Source organism: Gymnoscopelus braueri (genome assembly GCF_963280865.1).
Source record: "Gymnoscopelus braueri genome assembly, chromosome: 16".
Taxonomy (NCBI): Eukaryota; Metazoa; Chordata; class Actinopteri; order Myctophiformes; family Myctophidae; genus Gymnoscopelus; species Gymnoscopelus braueri.
Genome location: NC_137616.1, coordinates 30,177,254 through 30,198,682, shown reverse-complemented (window position 1 = coordinate 30,198,682; position 21,429 = coordinate 30,177,254). Strand labels below are relative to the sequence as shown.

The 21,429-nt window shown below is 41.8% G+C and overlaps 1 protein-coding gene across 1 annotated transcript in view; it reads left to right on the top strand.

Annotated features, from left to right (window-relative positions):
• Positions 1 to 3,569: 3,569 nt before the first annotated feature.
• snap25a (synaptosome associated protein 25a) overlaps positions 3,570 to 21,429 on the top strand; it is a 45,317-nt gene continuing 27,457 nt past the window's right edge. The window contains exon 1 of the mRNA XM_080454125.1: positions 3,570 to 3,666. The gene's annotated coding sequence lies outside the window, so the exon portion shown is untranslated. The remainder of the gene's footprint in view (positions 3,667 to 21,429) is intronic.

Genomic DNA, 21,429 nt, shown 5'->3' with positions numbered 1-21,429 from the left:
GTTATCTGCATCAAATGTGACAGTAGATAAAACGTAGAGATGTAACTGTAGATTAAATGTTGCATGTGGGTGGAGTTGAGTAATGAGAACCTCTGACTGAGTATTCAGAGAGTCACTGCTGGACAGAGTCACTAAAGCAGATAGGCCAAAAACGTGTCTGAAAAAACGTAATGGGCGGCCTACTACAGCCTACTGTTAAAATTGCGTCTTAGGATCTTAGGCTGATTAGATCCCTCTATTACATGATTTGGATTGAATGATCAATTGATTGATTGATGATTGTATTGACAAAAAAGCACATCTGCACAAAAGCTTTTTCTTTTTTGGGGGGGGCGGGGGGGGAGGAGACATTCAACAAATAAATAATATCAAAATATTATACTGTAATATAGTCTATATATTCTAGAAATCTGGTCAACATAACTTCTGTAATACAGTATTACATGCCTGTTGGAATACGAAGTTTGATGGGGAAGCTGTCAATGTGGTTGGGCCCAGATTCCATCTGGTGGGTCTGTGACCACCCAGGCTCACCCGTAGATCCACCCCTGTAGTGTTGAGGACAATAAGCCTTCAAATGTATGGCCAAGCTAACACTACTGTAATGAAAGAAAGAAAGAAAGAATGGATGAATGAATAATCCAATCAATAATTCAATAAAGCAATCAATTAATCTCGTTTCCCAAAAGACCATTACACTGAAATGTCAATCAATGTTAATGTTGTGCCTCATTCGTCTTTTAAATCAGAATAGATTAGGGAAAAGGTAGATCAAGGAATCCATGCATTCACAGTTGTGACACTCTACACACAGTAACATTTTAAATAGAACCAGTTAATAAAGTGCTACTTGCTTTCTATCTATACTTTATTGTGTAGTGATAAAGACAATAGGCCTGCAAATGTATTGCCAAGCTCCAAGACTATATTATGTTAATGAACGAATTAATGAATAATCCAATCAATAATTCAACAAAGCAATCAATGAATCCAGACCAATAAATTGACTTGTCAATCAATGTTAATGTTGAACCTCATTTGTCTTTAATATCAGAATAGATCGGGTACATGGTACATCAAATAATCCATACATTCCTGTTACAATGCTGTGACACTCTACACAGTGAATTAACAATAAAATCCGCAGTAAGGTCTGAGGAAGAGCCTCCCAGCTCGAAACGTAACCACCAATAAAGAAAAAAAAAACACGATGGGAGCAGCACTCTGGTGTGCGGATTTTATTGTTATGTCATGTTGAATTTTTTATCCAGCACCCAGCCCAGCAGGACAGGCAGGATGCGTGTCTTTTGTCACTTTGTGACACCTTTTTCATTTACACTCCACACAGTAACATTGTAAATTGAAACAGCCAAGTGAAAATAACATGTAAATGCTTTCTGTATGCAGCAGACATTGATTTATCCCAACTATTTAGTTTGGGTGTCTCATAAATAGGATTAGAGCTTTGCAGGGTTATTGTAAATGAGATATGATGCCTATATGTACCAGTTTGGTTAAGAGATTACATTAGATGACTTTCAGATTATTTTAATCAATTTATGCTTACATGCAATCTGTTACTACAATCCTGTCATCCTGTACATACTGTTCATAGCTGGCTAGTTCGTACATTGCCTGTATTGATTGTGTAAACACACCATGCGACTCCAGTCTATTAATGCCTTGGTCAGCTATATTTATACAATATTACATAATGAATAATGAATCTGTAGGGATTTCCTTTCACTTGTCTTCTACTGTACACACACACACACACACACACACACACACACACACACACACACACACACACACACACACACACACACACACACACACACACACACACACACACACACACACACACACACACACACACACACACACACACACACAAACTCCTCTAGTTTTTTCTCTCCTCTGGCTCTCCTTTCTGGATGGATTTTTCATGCAGAGTTATCATTATCATTAATTTAGCAGACAGGCCCGCTTCAGAGCAATTGTAGAGACATTTGTTAGAATGCCAAGCAGGGACACAGAGGGAAAATCCCCACACTGCCGAATCCCACAGAGATACTGTATAGAGTGGTGGCATCAATCGCTTAGATTATAGATTAGATGTAGGTTAAAAATCAATTGGAAAATGCAAAGCTGCATTCACAATCCATGTTTCTTTTCTCATCTGTAGCTGTGATTAGCAGGGTGATGTCTAGAGTGTTGATGGAAGAGAAAATGGTGTGTGTGTGTGTGTGTGTGTGTGTGTGTGTGCGTACATATCATATCATTGCGTAAGTGTGTTTTTGTGAGTGTATCTACAGCACTCGTTCTCAACGTCGGGTCCAGGGGCTCAACGTCGGGTCCAGGGGCTGCCAAGGGTCCAAATGGACCCATATGTCTGTACCTCTGAGAGTGCACAAATGTATACACTCAGAGTAAATTAACGTTGAGGATCTTACAATGTGTATTTGGGTTCCCAGAGATGAAATAAACTGCATCAAATTGGGATCGGTGGCCTAATGCATATTAAACATTTGGAGCTTTAAATTTAAAAGGTCGAGAATCACTGATCTACAACATTATGTTCAAATTCCTGTGTTGATTTGTGCGGGGGTTGTGGAATGCCTCATTGAGGGAGGTCATGGGATGGAGAAAGCCACAAGCTCACACTCAATCAAGAAGGAACAAAGGAGATCTGCACATTGTCCTTAAAAGTGCAAATTTATTGGCACATCCAAACAAAAAGTGACTTTTCGACTTCTACAGCATGAGCATATCCTTTGTTGCATCTTCTTCCTTACATCCAGCACCTGCCATGTTGGCTCTTTGAATTTATCTGCTAAGCCTACTCAGACCGTGACAGTTAAGTAGTTAAAGACTAACCAAGAGGCATCAGCATTATGACATGGTTAAAGTTACAGCCGGGAATGTAGCAGTGAAAGTCAGCAATGTGGATTTGCAGGGATTCACATGGCACATGTTTCCCCAATTCTCAGGATGACATAATACCCATTAGAATATAAAAGTGGTGAAACAATAGATTTGATTGTTTAACAAAAATACCATGTAACATCCAAGCTGCTCCTCTGTTGCAGACAGACAGGCCTACTTCAATATATCAGTGTAATCATAAAATGTACATCTACCCATATATTTGGTAGGCCTATAGGCTACAATATTGACACAGAAAGCATGACCCGTCAAAACATCCACTACATCTAAAAATAACACATGGTGGTTTTGTGATGCCAGCTGGCATATTACAAAGGCATATAGAAGTCTCTCTCTCACACAAACACTCACACACACATACACACACACACACACACACACACACACTCTCTCTCTCTCTCTCTCTCTCTCTCTCTCTCTCTCTCTCTCTCTCTCTCTCTCTCTCTCTCTCTGTCCGTCCCCCTGTCCCCCCTCTCTCTGTCTCTCTCTTTTGACAGATATCTATTAAAAGCTGCTGACGTCAAAAGCATCCGCCATCTTTGACTACACTGCTTTGCTTTCCCATTGAAGAGGAATTGAGGAGGTATCAGCCACGCACAGTGCCTTTGGAACCACATCCAGTCACACACAGAGAGGAGGTGAAATCGGTTAGTTGTTGAAATACGCCAGACATTTCCTCTACAACTGACTACGAGGCAACGGCCAGGGACACAACAGGTAGGAGACCAAATAAGGCATTTTCCCACCTGTTTTATCCATTCCTGTATTAATACTTTTTTTAAAAGCAAAGGACTACAAACATTTGAGAATCATTTCCTTTGGACACACACCCCCTTTGTCTGTTTTTATACTCACTTTCGCCGGCTGAAATGATTGTTGATGCCAGCGTCCATTATTTGAACCTTTTACCGTTCACTCTGGATTTCATAATTGGAAATATACAGCGGATATTTGGCACCACGGGGGACCGTTGATGGAAAGAGGAGGGTAGAAAGACAGAGGAAACTGAGAACAGAACAGAACAGACACGCCTTGTGAAAGCATGAATCTCATGTGTGCGATAATAATAATGCATTATACTGTAGGTGTGTGGGGCGTTTTCTGTGTTTCAGCACCTCGGACAGCGCCACAGTCTCCAAGCTTTTATATTACCTCCCTTTCCTGGATGTGTAGAAAGCGCACATGTCAAAACGAGTGGGTTCATGCTCAGTTCAGTATATAATATCGTGTTCATTCATATCGTTCGTGGCCGTGGGGGGGAAACAGCATTGGAAAGGTCAGAGATTATAGGGATTCTTCATCATTTAAGCCTGAGGGAAAACGGTGGATTCTATCCTATATATATGTACGCTGGGGCTGTGTGTTATCGCTCTCGTGGTATAGAATGCTTAATTGTTGGTTGAGAGAGAACCTCGTCTTCTCTGTAACCTATAATACTCCAATGCTGATTGGATATACTCCTGATGCAAAGCAAAACGGTGAATGATGATAAATCTATCGCTTTCAACAAGTCGGGCCAGGGAAGAAAGAGCGTGGCATATACGTGAGTTGTATTGGAAACGAGGCGGAGAGATCCTCACATCACCATCTAATGGATGTGACGGTGTTGAGGTGCTGGATTGATGGAGGGAATGTCATCCTAACAGGAGGAGGGTAAACAGGTGGTGGTGGTGGGCGGGGTACATGATCCTTCTTTTATTATGTTATGAGCTCGACCAGGCTTGTCTCCCTTCGCTTTCCTTTGTTACTCAGTAGTTTTGCATCACAATCGGCAGCGTCCTCGTCACATACAGGATACATTTCCATGACGAAGCGACGGTAGAAATGTCTTTCCCAATTCCCCAGTGGGGTGCATGGCTGGTTATAAAGGCGATGGGCGGAGGCTAGATTCTAAACGCGGAGGAGAGGAGAGTGCGGGGGTGGACGGCGGTGCAACCCGCACGATGACACCTCCAACACCCTATCAATCCACATGCCGTCTCCGTGGCTACGCAGCTCGTTGTCAGTGAGCCCTGCCTCCTGGCAAGTGGCAACACGTATCATCATCATCATCCTGCTATCCTGTCCACCTGTTTATTGTATAGGCTACACCAGTGGCTCTCCAACTTTTTGGTGATTTTTTTTTGTGCCAGGGACCCCCTGAACAGAAGATTTGTGTTTAAAAAAGACAAAATTATTCAAACACTTTCAAGTTTTTTTTGTAAATGATCGTGGTAGATCTGCTATTTTTGAATAGCCAATGCATAAAATATGGATAAAGGGCTTAACATGTTTTAACACATTTAGCTGGGGACACCCTGGAACTTCCTCAAGGACCCCTGGGGTTCCCCGGACCCCACTCTGAGAACCATCAGGTACGCAGAGTGATACCTGATATATATAGCCTCTATACTGTTAAGTCCTCAGTGATAATTTAACTGTCCTAGTCCTACAACAAATGTAGCCATATAGATTAACAGAGGATTTTACAGTTAAATACATAAACTGACTGAAACACAACCAGGTTTGTGGCGATCAGAATTTTCAGCTTGTTGCTGCAGATGAGCTATTTATCATAGAGGTCATGTGTTGATCTCTGACACGTTATATTGACCAGTGGGACCTGTTAATAGCCAATTTCCATTCTATCCTCTAGCACTGACTGAATGTTATAGGCTACACTCGCTACAGTGCTCATCAAGGCAGCCACATCACAGCATCATGGCCTATACACATTTTATGTAAGATAGGCCACATAATAACAATATTAGCCTACAATTTAACCACTTAAACCCGCTATTCTTAGCTACTAATTGTACTTGGACCTGTTTTTTCCCCTCTACACCAAATGTCTTTGCCAAAAATAGCCGATCTACAAGCTCACAACGCTTCACAGCGTTGTGAGCTTGTAGATCTGCTATGTTTGGCTAATGATCCCTCCAGAATGTGGATGCTGGGGTTCAAGTGGTAAAACCGTATAGATCTTTGACAATGGCAGCTACATATTAAGGACAGCCAGGGATGAACTGTATAGTCTACGTTGGGAGCTCTGACTCAGTCTCCCACCACCACCCCCTCCTCCCCTGTCGGGGAGAGCAGACAGTCACTAGCACACGCACACTTCGGCTGCCACGACCAATATCTCCTTTTATATGCAACCTTCCACAGTTGTGCCTGCAGAAAAGGAGGGAGGCGGGGGTGGGGGGGTGTGAGAGGCTCTGGATACGCGGTGACTCACGATACCATCACCCTCCGCTGATTGTTTCTCGGCAACAGCTTGACCGTCATTCTTTTCATTCGGGCAGTTTTACGTCTGTACATTGTCCTGCTTTGAAATTAAGCTAACAGACTGGAGATCAATGGTTCTGAACACCTGCCTGGCTAGATGTCTTGCTGGATGGCTGGCTGGCTGGTTGGTTGGTTGGATGGCTGGCTGGCTGGGTGCCCAGTGGGCGTTTTGGCGCAGGTATACTCGCGTTTTGTTGTGCTCTGGCAAACAGGATCAATGTCTCACTGTGGTGTACTTTACTATAGCTGATAGCCTATTATGAACACAAAACAGTGTGATGATCACACTGGAAATTAAAGGGATGGCCATTCAGGTGCTTAAAGTCACCAAGTCAGGTACATTTTCTTCATATCTTGATCAGGATGATAAGATGAACCTTTACTAGGGGGCTTCACTAGCTATCAAACCAGAATAACAGATTCTAGATCATAGATCACGTGAAAGATCACAGTGTAAAAATGGACACTTATTAGAATTCAATTAAGAGTGAAGATGTTGCCGTGCAGAACTGTCCTTGTTGTGGGATTTTAGCAGGGTGTTTTTCTGTTCCTGTCACATTGGAAGTAAGTCAGGGCAGACCAGGAGATGACATGTCCTTAATGAGATACTGTTATGTTGAATTGTCCTGTGGTGCTGTCATCTCTCTCTCTCTCTCTCTCTCTCTCTCTCTCTCTCTCTCTCTGGCTCTGTCATTCTCTCTCTGTATCTCTCTCTGGCCTTCCCTCACATTTTCTCTCTTTATCTCCAACTCTCTCTCTGTGTGTGTGTCTCTCTCTGTCTCTCTGTCTCTCTGTCTCTCTCTCTCTCTCTCTCTCTCTCTCTCTCTCTCTCTCTCTCTCTCTCTCTCTCTCTCTCTCTCTCTCTCTCTCTCTCTCTCTCTCTCTCTCTCTCTCTCTCTCTCCCCCCTCTCTTTGAGCGATGAAGCCTATATTCTGGGTTCACAGACCATCCAGAAGTGATTCAGACATGGCTATTCTGTCTGGTATTATGACAAGGGATTATATCTGGTTCTTGGAGATAGCACAATGGGGCCATTCTTCAGTTTTCAGAGTCTTTACTTTCATTGTATTCCTGGTCTCTCATGTGATCCGTTTGTTCCAGACCTGGAAAGGATTCAAATATTGTGTATTAGTTGATTTCAGTCTGAAGTGCACTCGCAATTATGACGTTACCTTGACACTTTGCAGCGGTTGAAAAGCTCTTGAGAAGAGACTCATTAAAATGATGGAAGTGAGAGATGCACAAAATTATGCCAATTATATTTCTACTGTAATTTTAATTACACATCATGGACAGTACACATTTGTAAAGATTCAGTAGACTCTCTGAACGTGTTGAATCACATGTAGGCTAAAAAGGCAAATAATGAATGACATAAGACTTGAGGATTTGTAATTGTGTATGTCTTGTCGGTGAGACATTGATTCCCTTTTCGATAATACTGCATGGTAGGCAGTGTCTTTACCAGTGATTTATCTTCATGGGAAGTGGAAAGTCAGAGTAAAGCGGAGTGTATTTGTTTTGTGTTCAGCCAGCCCCCAGGGGGGCACCCATCACTCTCCACCAGACACTCTGCATGTAAACAAATACACAGTCATACAAAATGGCCACCTCGGAGGCCTTCTAGTTGTGATGATACAAAGAGGAGGAAGGGTCACTGCCTCCCTTGATTATGATGGGAGAAATCTTTTTTATGTCATTACATTGCTTTTTGTAATATTTGGGGAGTGTTAGCAGCATGAACAATTATATGTCACACAGGGTACAAAGTATCGAGGCAAGCTTTGTTTTTTATTCTTTCAGCTGAAATAAATGTTCATTCAGGACAAAAAACATTCTATTTAAAATGAGATTACTAACATGTTTGTGTTTCCATCATGGCTGTAGAGATGCTGGTATTAGGTTGTGGGTGACAACGCCGGTACCAAGGAGAGCTCTTCAGTACTTAAAACAAACATAAGTGGGACTTTATTTATATCTCATCTATTCTAAATTTAGTCTTGTTTGTTGTCTTTCAAAAAATGTCCTTATCTCACTACAACTGACACCACTGCTCTATGGAGTGCTAATTTTATCTGATACTGATTGTTCAATATTGTTGTATATCTGATTTTGTGATACTTCTCTCTTTTTGATGAGGTTTTTGTTATGGGAGGGTGAATGAAATCACGCATTCCTCCATTAGCTCAAACATTAGAAACCATACTGAAAAAGGTGTATGTCTGCGAGCCATTAACTGTGCTGTCTGACACAGTCTCGTGTTTCTGCCGCCCTCCCTCTCTCACACACACACACACACACACACACACACACACACACACACACACACACACACACACACACACACACACACACACACACACACACACACACACACACACACACACACACACACACGGCTAGACTGCTGTCTTTTTGATTAATGAGAGAAATTTATAGAGAGAAGGCAAAAGTGATTAGAGTGAAGCAAGAGAGAGAGGGAAAGAGAATACCGGTAAGCGAAGAGAGAAAGGTAAAATATGGCGAGAGAAAAAATAATAATATGAAGGTGAGTTAAAGGGACTACACCATGCATTTTAACTTTTTCTTCTTTTTTGTGTGTTTTTGGTCTCCCCTACCTCTCTTCTATCCCCAAAAATACCCCAGTTTGAACACTCAGGCTTTCACAGCAAATCTGGGGTTTTCTGTAAATTGGTCTCAAAACAGGCCAAACTGATGTGGTCCCTGACGTGACGTCACGTCAGGGTACAATCCAACTTTAAAAAAAAAAAAAACCTTTTCCACACAGAACCAGGAGATAACATGTAGCCTGGTTCCAGACGAATCTGCCTTTGCGAAATTGCATTGCACTTTAGCAGTGTGTCGTGTGATATTGTCTGGCAACGCGAGGCTAGATAACATGCATACAAACTGGCTCAATAGCGCCCCGTGCCAAACAGGACAATGTGGTATTGCAGGTGAAAGTGCTTTATAAGCCAGAAAGAAGTTAGTTGGAATGAGTATATCTGAGGCTTGATTTAGGCTCAAACCTTTTGAAAAACGTTTGAGGGACATAAACAATATGATATTAAATATATAAATATTTTTTTTAATTCATGGTGTAGTCCCTTTAGTTTAAAGGAAAGACTTTTGAATTATTTAACTCAATAATGGTCAAATGAAGCCCTCTTTCTGCACAAATGACTGTGGATTGCTCTGCCTCATGCTAGAAGCACAGAAAGGAATGGAAGCTGATATTGAAAAGTTTGGCCCAACCAGGATAAATATTTTAGTTATGGTACTTATTCCCAATGACAGTCTGGACCCCTGAGAAACTTCCATAAAGAACCTTTGTGTGAAATATGGTCCCGCGATAAACGTTGACTGCCCCCCCCCCGCTGATAAAACGGTCCTGGGGACACCGAAATGGAGCACCGGGCACCACGAAGGGTTAATCCGCCCCTGAATGCACGCACATGCAACCCAGTCACTATCCCCCCTCACTATCCCCCCTAAGTACCCCAATCGTATCATTTTCCCCACAGTATTGGAGATGAGCGTATTGAATGCAGAACATACCATAAGCCTTTCTTGCGTCGGCCAAAGCTTTCATGGTCAGGATAAAAGCATGCACAGACATATTATCCCTGCTTCAGTGACATGTAAAGCAAGAGATTCATCTGCTCGAGTCAACATGAATATATGCGTCCATATCGTCCATTACGTGCCATTGTGGGCTCAGGTGCACCGGCAGCAAGGCTGCCGACAAATCTGCCCTCTGCAACCACTGTATGCCAGGGGTATAAGAAGTACAAAGATGTGTTACTCTTAAGAGAAAAAACACCACAATGTAGAAATAAATTGGATTACAATAAAAGTCTTACAAGTATTGGCATCAAAATATGCTTTTTTTCAAAATCTGTAATATTTTCTAAAAATAGCAGATTTACAAGCTCACAGCGGGTCGTGATGCAGCGCGTTGTGAGTACAGTATGTAATGGGGTTAATTGGCTACTGTATGTTTTGTAATATATTCTAAATCTAAAATCTGCAAAGTAAGTTTTCAAATAATTGCAGTGGAGTAAAAAGTACAATACTTGCCTGAATTACCTCTGAGATGTAGTGGACTGGAGTAGAAGTATAAAGTATTGAAAAATGAGTACAGTACTTGAGTAAATGTACTTAAACTTTCCGCCACTAGTTTTTGGTGAAGCTGTGTGTGTGTGGATTTTGTGTGTACATGTACAAGCTCAACACGTCACGACTTGTTGTGAGCTTGTAGAGCTGCTATTTTCACCATTTTTTTAAGAAATAATAATGTATTAATCATAACCGAGGCAAAAGTTTGAAATAATTGTGATATTGATTTGAAGTCATACCGCCCAGCCCAACTACAGGGTACATAGCTTCATACTGTATATATAGCACACACCTTGGTGTTCAGAATTGTTGACTGAAGAGAAGGTTTGAAGTTTAGTCTTATTCCATCAAATCAGAAAATTGCTTGCGCCATATGACAGGTGAATCTGATATGCATGTGTTATGAGATATGCATGTGGTATGCGATACAGATGCCACTGATTATTTTGTGGGAATTCTGTGTGTAGCTTTCTGATGTGTTATATTACCATAATCCTGTGTGAGCAAAGCATACAATATACAGTACAATTACTTATAAGAGACTGATAAAGGTTTGCTGGTGGCAAGATTGTCCTATAGTACTTACTGGAAAAAAATATCCTCGGTGATGTAATTCCAGGATACTTATGAACACATAAGATTTTAGGTTAACTTATTGACCTCGTTATAAAATACAAAAACTTGTATATCTTACCTGGAACGAGTATGAATAATTGACTCCATGCTGTGAACTATGGGGTATTAAGGTATACTATGCAAATCCCAGAGTACTGTCTTCTAATCTCTGCATGTACTGGTCCCCTTTGCCACAGACAATTTGTATAATAGGCTACAAAGCACACACATACACACGTACACACACCCTTGAGTAAAACGGTGCTATAATGTTAACACAGAACAAAGACATACTAATGATTCTGTACATACTGTATGCATGTTTCTGCCTGAGAGGTTTGTCTTTGATCTGATCTGTATGTGTTCTTGGTATGAAGCCATGGAATAATATGATCATGTTTGAAATGGTGCTCCCTTGAGCTAAGGCTACCTGGGCCTGTGTAGTCAATAATAGGCAATTGTAGGTAACACTTACCTCCGTATTTTGTCTTGACCGAATTCTAGGCCATAAAATATATTCCTTATTCCAAATGTGTCGGTGAATCCCTCCTTTTTTAAGGAGGAGACACCTTTTCTCTCACATTGCTCAATTCTGTTGAAATTGGGTGAAAGGCAGAAGAAATGTGGTAATATTAATATACCACACAGTTAATCGTGGTAACTGTATTTCTTGTTAGGCTTTAGGGTATTTTCTATTTTGTTATCACACTATTACATTTAAATGCCCATTCATTGCAAATGAATTACTCCAATCAGATATCCACAACAGTATATACAGTATGTTGACAGTTCTATAAGGGCTACAAGAATAGATATATTGAGGTTAATGGAAAAAGGCAATTTTATATTTTTTACGAGTGACTAAAGATTCAGCCTGAAAGTATTTCTTGGCCCACAGGTCCACCCAATTACTTTTTAATGTCTCTGTTTTTATGACTTCTCAAATATTTAACAGCCTCTAAATGACACTTAGTGGCCTGGCTTCTGAGGCTCCAGTTCACAAATGAAACAGAAAAGACTCTTTATTTTCTTGTTAATCAATTAAATGATTCCTTCTAGCAATGAAATGACACATTGGAAACTGAACAGAATTTCTTCATGGAATCTCAGAAGGCAAAGGTGCTCCTTTGTAAAAAGAAAAAAACAGTAATGAAGAAATTGAATCCTGTATTGTACAAACATGGCCCATGCTGAAAGGGCTGTGACCAAAGGGATAATGAGACACACCAATATTGATCAGGACATTAACGGCTTGATGGCCTATTAGCGTAGAATCTCTGCAATGTCAGAAAGTGTATATACGCTCAGGGGGATCCTCCAATGTTTCCTGCCTGGGATTCCATCAAATCCCCATACTGTAAAAGAGACATCCTTTTGTTTTTTTCCCAGAGCGCTCCAGAATCTGTTGACCCTGATTTTTATTACCTCATAAAACTAGAAAGGTTGTGCAGAATTCAAAACAGGCTGTAGAGCCCTCACTGGAAATCACCAGGTTGATAGCTGGTCATGTTCTCTGTTGAGTCCCCCCATCCCTCCCACTGCTCTCATCATCTCACCTACTCTCTCTCTCTCTCTCGCTCTCTCTCTCTCTCTCTCTCTCTCTGCCCCCCCCCCCCCCATTCCCCACCACCTCCACCATTCCAGACGGCCAGCATCGCCCCCTGAGTGCCTCATATTGTCGTGTGTTGCTTGTCACTCCTCATATCCTTGTAGCCTCCCAGCGGCAAGAGTGTCAGCTATAATAGTTGCGCCGTTAATAAATGTCCCCGGGTCACTCCCAAGGGCCAGAACACCCACCCCCACCCCCTCTTTAAGCATGAAGGAGACCACAGAGGTGACAAGCAGTGAGAGGATGAAGGGCGTTGGCAGGGTCCGTGTTTGGCTCGGCATGCCTTGTTATACTGCATATTAAGGGATTATGGTCTTGTGAAATGAATTGGGGTCCAAATGTGAGGGCTAAACGCTCTCTCCTGGGCTTTATTGTTTTGTCTCGTCTCCTTTTCTTTTTCCTGATCGTATTTACATACTGTACCATCATAGCTGTTCAATGCTCCCTTGTTAATGCTCAGAAATGTAATGCCCCCCTTTGAGTAGTGAAAAGCAAGCCATAGCCAGATATTAGTCAATCATAGTTCACAAGCACATTATTTTTTCAAAATGTAATATCTTTATTTACCGGACTTTCTGCCCTTTAATGTTAAGACAAGTTTTCAAAGGTTGATGCCCCTGCTTTTGAAGACCAATCTCGCATGCATCTATATTGAGATTGGACTTGCTTACATCTTTAGCACTGTGACCCTCTGTCTTTTTATGTTGGACAAGGACACAAACATGACCAAATAAACACACTGACAGATGGCAGATGCAGATAGCACATAACATAAAAAATATATACATTAGGTTCCCCCAAGCTATCATGCTGAGCATAGAGGGGATCGTGCCCACATCTGCAGCAAATATCCTATTGCCCCAGATGTTTCATACTCCAGACGTGTCTAAGACACAGGGTGGGGAGGTTCATCAATAAATGTTCTGGCTTTTCCTTAAAGTGGCCTTCAGTTTCTCTGGTTGGCCATTAGCATTTAAAGTAATTTAGTCATATATAGGCTGTGCCTATATTGTTGCGTTGTGGCGAAAATGTAAAGCAGTCCGGTATGGCACCACCATTTGAGATTAGCCACGCACACAAACGGACAAAAACATAATCTACGCCTCCAGGCCTTCTGACCTGGCAGAGGTAACGATAGGGGCCACTGACCCTTCTGTCTTCAGTCTGCTCAGCAGTTCAGAAACTGCTATCAGTAACAAATGAGAGCCGTTAACCATGTACCATGAAACCACATGCTCAGCAGATCTAGGAAAATTGTATATGTACCATTACCAACAAACATGCTTGGGCTGGTTGGCTGACTTTAAACGACCCACTCAGCAATTTGAACGCTGTTCAGTATTATCGCAAAATTACCTTTACTATATGTGAAAACAATTATAATAGCTGAAGATGCAATATCTGTCACATCAAACAATATAATACATGAGCTCTTAGCCTGTAAGATAGATATGATTTTTCTTTACTTTTCAGCAAGAGATAGCAGCTCTCTGTAACTACTCCAGAAACGGATGCATGCTGAGACACAGAAGCGCTTGTTTTTCATACTGAAAAATCTCCCCCCTTTTTGTAAAACCAGATGTTTTTTATTGCCATCCCCTTGAGAAAGATATTAATGGTTCCAATCTGAAAGTTTCTGATCCAAGCTTTAATAGTCCATTATTATTTCATCTTACAAGTGACAAGAACATTCTGTTTTTATTCTGTATCTTGTGGCAACCCCCCCCCCCCTCCCCCCACACACACACACACCTTAACTCCCTGACTAAATATGGTGGGCATTGCTGCAAATCTGTATAAGATTCAACAGGATCCACAAGATGCTTTTTATTTAGGTGTATCTAGTCCTCTTCTTTTTTATATAGAATTTAATCTACTAGATCCTCCTATAGCATAGTGATTTCTACAATACTATCACAGCTGAATAAGTAGCAAACATCGTGGTCGGCAGCCTCCTCCTGTTCCCTTAGCACGAGGCAGCTTGATGGACAGTACAAGTACTCTCCCTGGACATGATGCTAGTATGTCACAGGGATTTACCCTGAGTCAAACCCTTGGTGCTGAGTGTGAATCCATTTCTATAATCTTTGGTATGACTCCGCCAGGGATTGAACCCCGACTTCCCAGTCTCAGGGCACTGACACTCTATAACCACGAGGGCACTGAGCTGAATGTTGACCCACACTTCAGGTTTGGTCTTTGCACTGGTGCAGCAGAATATTAATGGTGGAGCTGTACAGTAAGCTCCCCATTTGCTGGCCCTTCTGTCATTGACGTGTTCTTTTTCATGTACAAAGATATTTTGTTTGGCATTTTCCCCACGTAACGATTAAACGATTCATTAAGCAATAATACAAGATGTGCTTCACCATCATCATTGGCATGACGGCCATGCGGTCAGGACCGAGGTGCTTGCGAGTTTTTGCAAGCATCACTGAAGGGCTCAATAAGGACAGGACATTTCATGGACTACTTGGCAGCAGTAGCTGTAGTTGCTGCCAAGTACACTTCAACACCTGTCCTGGATTATGATGGCAGGTCTAAGGCATTGTTGTATCTAAATACAGAGGACATGTTAGGTCTTCACCCAGCCGCTGGCAGCCGTGGCAGCCAGTGGTAACGGGTTGCTTAATGATGAAACAGATATCACATTCCTCTATTTTACTTCCTCTCTGCTCTTTCCATGTTTGTCCTATTGAGCCTGAGAAACTGCTTCGTACTGCCTGGTAATACATTTCTGAAACTATGAATTAATGATTGGCTTGACAGAAGAATGAAACATTTTTGTCTTCTTCATGTGGGAACTGGGAAGCATGATATTCATATGATTTTAATAACATAGTATTGGTGCCTTGGACATGCACAGAGTACAGGACTAATGAGCAGTCTATATTCCTCAGCCTATGGCTTATGAATACATACTTAATTTACATACATACTTCACTTCTGGACAGTACAATGCACGTATATTTCTATATACTCTATTTTTGCCGGACCCAGCCAATACAAGTCTGTGTCATCTATTGATTGATTGGTTTGGTAGCCGACTCCCTATTGTTGAAACACGTGTGCCTGAGTGTTCCCTAAACCATCACAGATGCATAGACTGACAGCATCACACAAAGTTACACGGTTGGCCTAACAACAAACTAGCCAATTGTCCCTCCAGGCTATCATAGGATCAAAAAGTGTGTGATAACAATGGAAGCTGGTCTAGAAACAATCCATTTCCATTCCGGGTCCGGCTTAACTAAGCTTGCCTAGTCTTTAAGAGTGTCATTAAGAGTGTGTGTTAGTTAAGATTGGTCATGTAGATGGGTAGGTAATGTAACACAAGGTAGGTAATGTAACACGAAATTTGGAAAATATTTGAACATTTTTAGAAAGGTTTAACTATAATCATATGCCTAAAATAGGGACGCCAGGGTTAAAGGGGTTAATCTTTAACTGCAAATTCGGTCAAGGGATATACTGTAGAGGGTTCAGGGATACACCGTTCCCTTTCACTGCCCTGCTGAATAACCCCTGTGGACGAGGAGAGGAATGCAACGAAAAGGTCACCAGAACTAAGGTTGAGGTTAACTGTATTGACTAGACGGTGACACAGGAGCCTTTGATGTGTCTTTGTCTTATTGAAGTAGACTGGTTACAACCACACTTGCAGTGTGATCCTCTGGTTGTCCAAGTACGTGTGAAGTCATGCATGGGTGGTTACAGTCAAGCCAGATGAATTAGTGATGGAGTCTACAGCATCTCAAAGTCATTCTCTGAGGAGTGGACCAGTGGGATGCAGTTAATGTTAGCTCTTAAACTGAGAGAGAGACACACTAGTGGAGCTGGCAGCCATGTGTTGACTTGTGTTGTGTAATGTGTGTTGTTGTTACGTTATTATCCTGCCTCACGTCACTTGGGGTTCCTGCTGGTACTGTGTGTGTGTGTGTGTGTGTGTGTGTTTGTGTGTGTGTGTGTGTGTGTGTGTCTGTGTGTGTGTACGTGTGTGTGTGTGTGTGTGTGTGTGTGTGTGTGTGTGCGTGTGCATGTGCGCGAGCACACACGTGCATTTGTGAGTGGTGGTGGTTAGCGTGGGTGGTCAGTGTGTCAGAAGGAATCTACAGAATTTACATGGAGGGGGCGCACTGGTTGTTCCCAGATGCTGAGTATGGTATTTAGATAGTATGTTATTTACTGTAGATGCTAAGTTTGATGTTCACTTGCTGACCTACAGTTAATTTGTAGCACTTGATGGTTTTCTTAGCATTCTTGTTTGTGAGCACGTAGATCGGCTACTTCCCCAGAACCTTCCATACCGTGAAACTTTCCTGAACACATCCTTATGTATCCATTACAACCAGACCCACCCCTGAGGGGGGATGTGTGTATCATTTTTGGGGAGGTCGAAAATAGCGAAAATAGCCAACCTGTCACAATCTGCCCCTGTCACTGCCCTGTTGTGACTCTGCTCCTGCTCACCCCTACCCTCTCTGTGTGGCCCTGATTGAGAGACTGGTTCCACCTGGGTAACCCAGCTGTAGACTGTTGTTTAATTGGACTTGGAAGTGTATTTAATGAGTGTTCTGTGAAGTGTCAGGTTGCTGTATTATTGTCATCTGTTCGTTTGCTGCCCTGTGCTTTGTTCCTGCTCGGGTTTCTGTTTTCAAGAGTATTTCTATGTTTTGAAGTTTGACCTTTGAGGTGTACCTGAGTTTCTAAGTAAAGACTATTTAAGTTTGTTCCTTGTTTCCAGTGGCTGTTTTCTGCATTTTGGGTCCTACATTCCATCCCTAGGTGTGTGAGCGTGACACAACCTACAGGCTCACAACGTGTCAGAACCTAACGGTTGTGAGCTTGAGCTCCACCATTTTAGTAATAAATTGCAGTATGAAATATGGCTTGAGTGGTTAAAAATGGCGGGGTTGTGTAACTTGTGTTGCCTGAGTTTAAATACTCAAGTCTTTTACTTTAGTATTTCCGATCGAAAGTGTTGGGATCTGCATTTCCCCAGACAGAATGTACTGTAATTGAAGCAAGGTTTTGACATTACACTACAATAGTGGATAGAGAAGCTAACAGGCAGCCAAAACATGATCGATTTACAGCTTCACTGCATCAAAGTCTCATCACTGATCTCATTTTGTCATTTGTTTGCTGGTTGTTTTCCCTGTGAGGGTGTTTGTCAGATGGGGAGGGATGGATGGGTGGGTGGATGGGTAGAATGATGGTTTGATTTGTAAACATTTCGGTAACCGTATGGCCTGGACCGCTGGCATAGCGGTCCAGAAATCTCCAAAGTAGCCTGACGTTGTGGATTCGAGTCCCGATCCCGATGGCCTTTGCTACATGTCACTTCCAATTTCTCTCCCCATTTCCTGTCAGACTACTATCCTATCAATAAAGGCATAAAAAAAGAAACATACAATCTTCATACATAAAATAGCAGGGATAAAACATATCTCCACCGGCAATAAAAATGAATGACCAGAGGGGGCATGTCAAAAGTAGAGGCGTGCCGTGGATCCCCCCAAAATCAAACCCAATCCATCCCATGGATGGATGGATGGATGGATGGAGAGCCGAGAGAGAAAGAAAGAGAAAGAGGGAAAGACAGAAGGATGAAAAAAAGAGAGATGATGAAAGGTGGGGGTGGGTAAACCTCATGTGGTATGAGTGTGGTTGGTTGATATATGCCAGCCTTCAGGGGAATGAGAGCCCAGTGGAAATGAGAAACATGTTCATATCGTTGCTGTCAGGCAGAAACCTTTTATCTCCATATTTCAACTTTTTTGTTATTTCACAAATGAATGCCCTACTTCGTTGTGTGACAGTGTTGGGGCAAAAGTTACGAATTGAGCCGATCTACAAGCTCAACAATGCGCTGTTTCCGCGGTGTTAGCTTGCAGAGCGTCTTATTTTTTAGTGTGTTTGTGGGTTTTATTAAATAATGAACAAATGAAAAGTATTAACAAGAGCTTGTGACTAAATAATAACCACACTGGAACACAGATTTTTTTTTTCTTGAAAAGTAACAGCTTTGGACATGCAAGGTTTCCACCCGGCAGAGACGATATGTTTTATTGTGCTGCTGGTGATTGATCTGTCATAGGACTCTGGAGGCACTAGAAGGACTGATTGATGGATGGATGGGCGAATGGATGGATGATGGATGGGTGAACGGGCAGGAGGATAGATAGGAGGCCGATTCGATTAATTACAGGAAGATGGACGGATGGATGCTGTAGTCATTTGTACAGAGTGAAATTCCATGCCAATATTAACTGCCGCTTTTCACCCAGGATAACCTTATAAGGCCATTAATGCTCTCCGCCAAATATCACCTCAGGAGTGTGCCGTGTTGGCATCTTTCTCCTGTTAATTGCTTTGGAAGCTGTAATAACTGCCGTGTAAGCCATAAACTACGGTTTACAGCGTGTTTTCTAGCGCTATAAATTAAGTCAAGTGGCTGCTCGGCCAACCTCATTCTCCAGAGGTCCTTGGCACAAAACGGATGTAATAAAGAATACGTGGATAGGCGTGTGCGTGCGTGTGTGTGTGTGTGTGTGTGTGTGTGTGTGTGTGTGTGTGTGTGTGTGTGTGTGTGTGTGTGTGTGTGTGTGTGTGTGTGTGTGTGTGTGTGTGTGTGTGTGTGTGTGTCCTCTGAGCATCTCCAATACTACTTGGTTTCAGGTCTGTGCAACTCGGAAATAAGTCACAATGGATTCCGTCTCCTGTTATATTGTAAAGTAGGCTATCTGGTGATATGCAGTACATACAGGAGCAGTGGGGGTGTGTGTGTATGTGTACTTTTATTACTATACTTTTGAGGGTGAGAAATAGACAGTGTGAGGACGATTTTCCTGTTCCTCACAAGATAAAAGGTTGTTTTATGGTTTAATATTATTGCGAACGCAGCGGAAGGAGGCGCGCGCAAGTGGAGCTTCCTATGAAACCGTGCTCGGGTTGTGTGTCTGTCTGTGTGCAGTATTGTGTGCACTGCCTGTGTGCAGCCGCGCCCCCATGTGACTCACACTCTCATTGGCTGCTGACAGATCTCAGAGTGCAACAGTGTGGCTGAAATCCGCCTGCCCCTGGGTGACTAATTACACTCCTCTGAGAGAAATATAGCAGCTACAGTCAAAAATAACACATCTAAAAGCATCTAGACGAGTTCATCTATTGGGATATCTTAAGAATTCCATGTCATTTGTGCATATTTCACGCCGGATGGCAAGTTGAGAACACCTTAGTTTGAGGACCGTTTTAGATTTATTCTTGCTATGTTATTTTCGAGCTGCGTTCGCTTCCCGCATTTGCGCGTCTTACTTGTTCGGGGATCAATTAGGAAAAGATTGTTGTTAGGATTAAGCATTTAGGGGTTAGGGATGTAGTTATGCTGATGTATACTTTTTGCGCGCACACTGAATAGCCAATCTACAAGATCTTGTAGATTTAGTAGGGTTTGGATGTGTGTGTGTGTGTGTGTACACGCTGGTGCATAATCGCAAATGTTTCTAACAGGGCCGCAGGAAGACAGCTGTGTGACAGATGTCAGAAGCAAACAAACAAGTAAATCAGTAAATGAACGGATTCATTCTGTCTGACCTGTTTTACAATGCAACATGCAAATTTAAAAAAATGCCTCTGGTGATAAACCCACCCCATATTTGCATACTGGGCCCTGATTAGTCCCTCACTACTTCGGGGGGAGTGAAATCCAAACACAACTGAGTGGTGCCAGACCAAATCTGCCGAGGGCTATTTATTTTTTGCAACGGTAGATTCGTCTGGTTTCCAGGCTAACATATTGTCACTGCAGACTATCTCTCATTCTCATGGATATAATGTACATTATCCTTAAAGCTGAGTATCCCATTACAATAATCTGAGTAACTGAGATTAATGTAATAGGATTACAGTACATGACACTACACACAAATTGGCTACTATAAACTATACAGTTACTGAAACGTTAACCACTTAAGCGGTATACACCATTGTTTGATGAATAGCAAAAATAGACAATCTTGACCCAATATTTCTGAAACTTCTGAAAATATTGAAATGATTGGTAATGCTCAAAATAGGAACGGTAGGTAGAAAGTATTTGGCTTACATGTGTCAGGTATGCTGTGGTAGAGTCGTAGGGACTTCTTCAGTCTTCAGTCCACATGTGTCTTATGGAAATACCATTGAGCAAAGACACTGAAGCAGCCTTGCTCGTAATTTACTGTGGGTTAAAGTCAACCATGTCAATAAATGTTAAAAGATTACGACAACCAAAGCCGTTGTACATTACATATAAGGGTGCAACAGTTAATTGAACTAATCGATTTAATCATACAAAATCTATTTATAATATTGATCATCAAAATGTCCAAACATTTCCAAAAATAGCCGGTCTACAAGCTTACAATGCTTCACGCTGCAACGCATTGTGAGCTTGTAGATCGTCTATTTTCGCTACTTTTGAGAGGCACTATCGTGCAACACTATTGTACGTAATGTTTTCAAAACGTCGATTTGGATGGAAAAAAAAACTGGCTTCTCAATTGTTCAATGAAAAGAAAAGGTAATCGATAGAATAATTGCTACAAAAAGAATCAATAGCTGCAGCACTAATCGCATAGTATTTCACATTCTGTTGGTTGAGATCATCCAGCATTTAACCACATGTTTAGAACCCTGCTGAGTTGAAATGCCTGTGCATTAGATTTTTTAACTTTCTTGGTGTTTGTCACATTCTAAGAGACTCCTTGTGAACTGATATGTGAATAACACCTCTAAAAATCTGAGCTGGTTTTCAGGATGGATCATTCTGTTCTGTGTTAACAGAATGAATGAATAAATAAATAACTGTATTAATGTCACCCTTTTA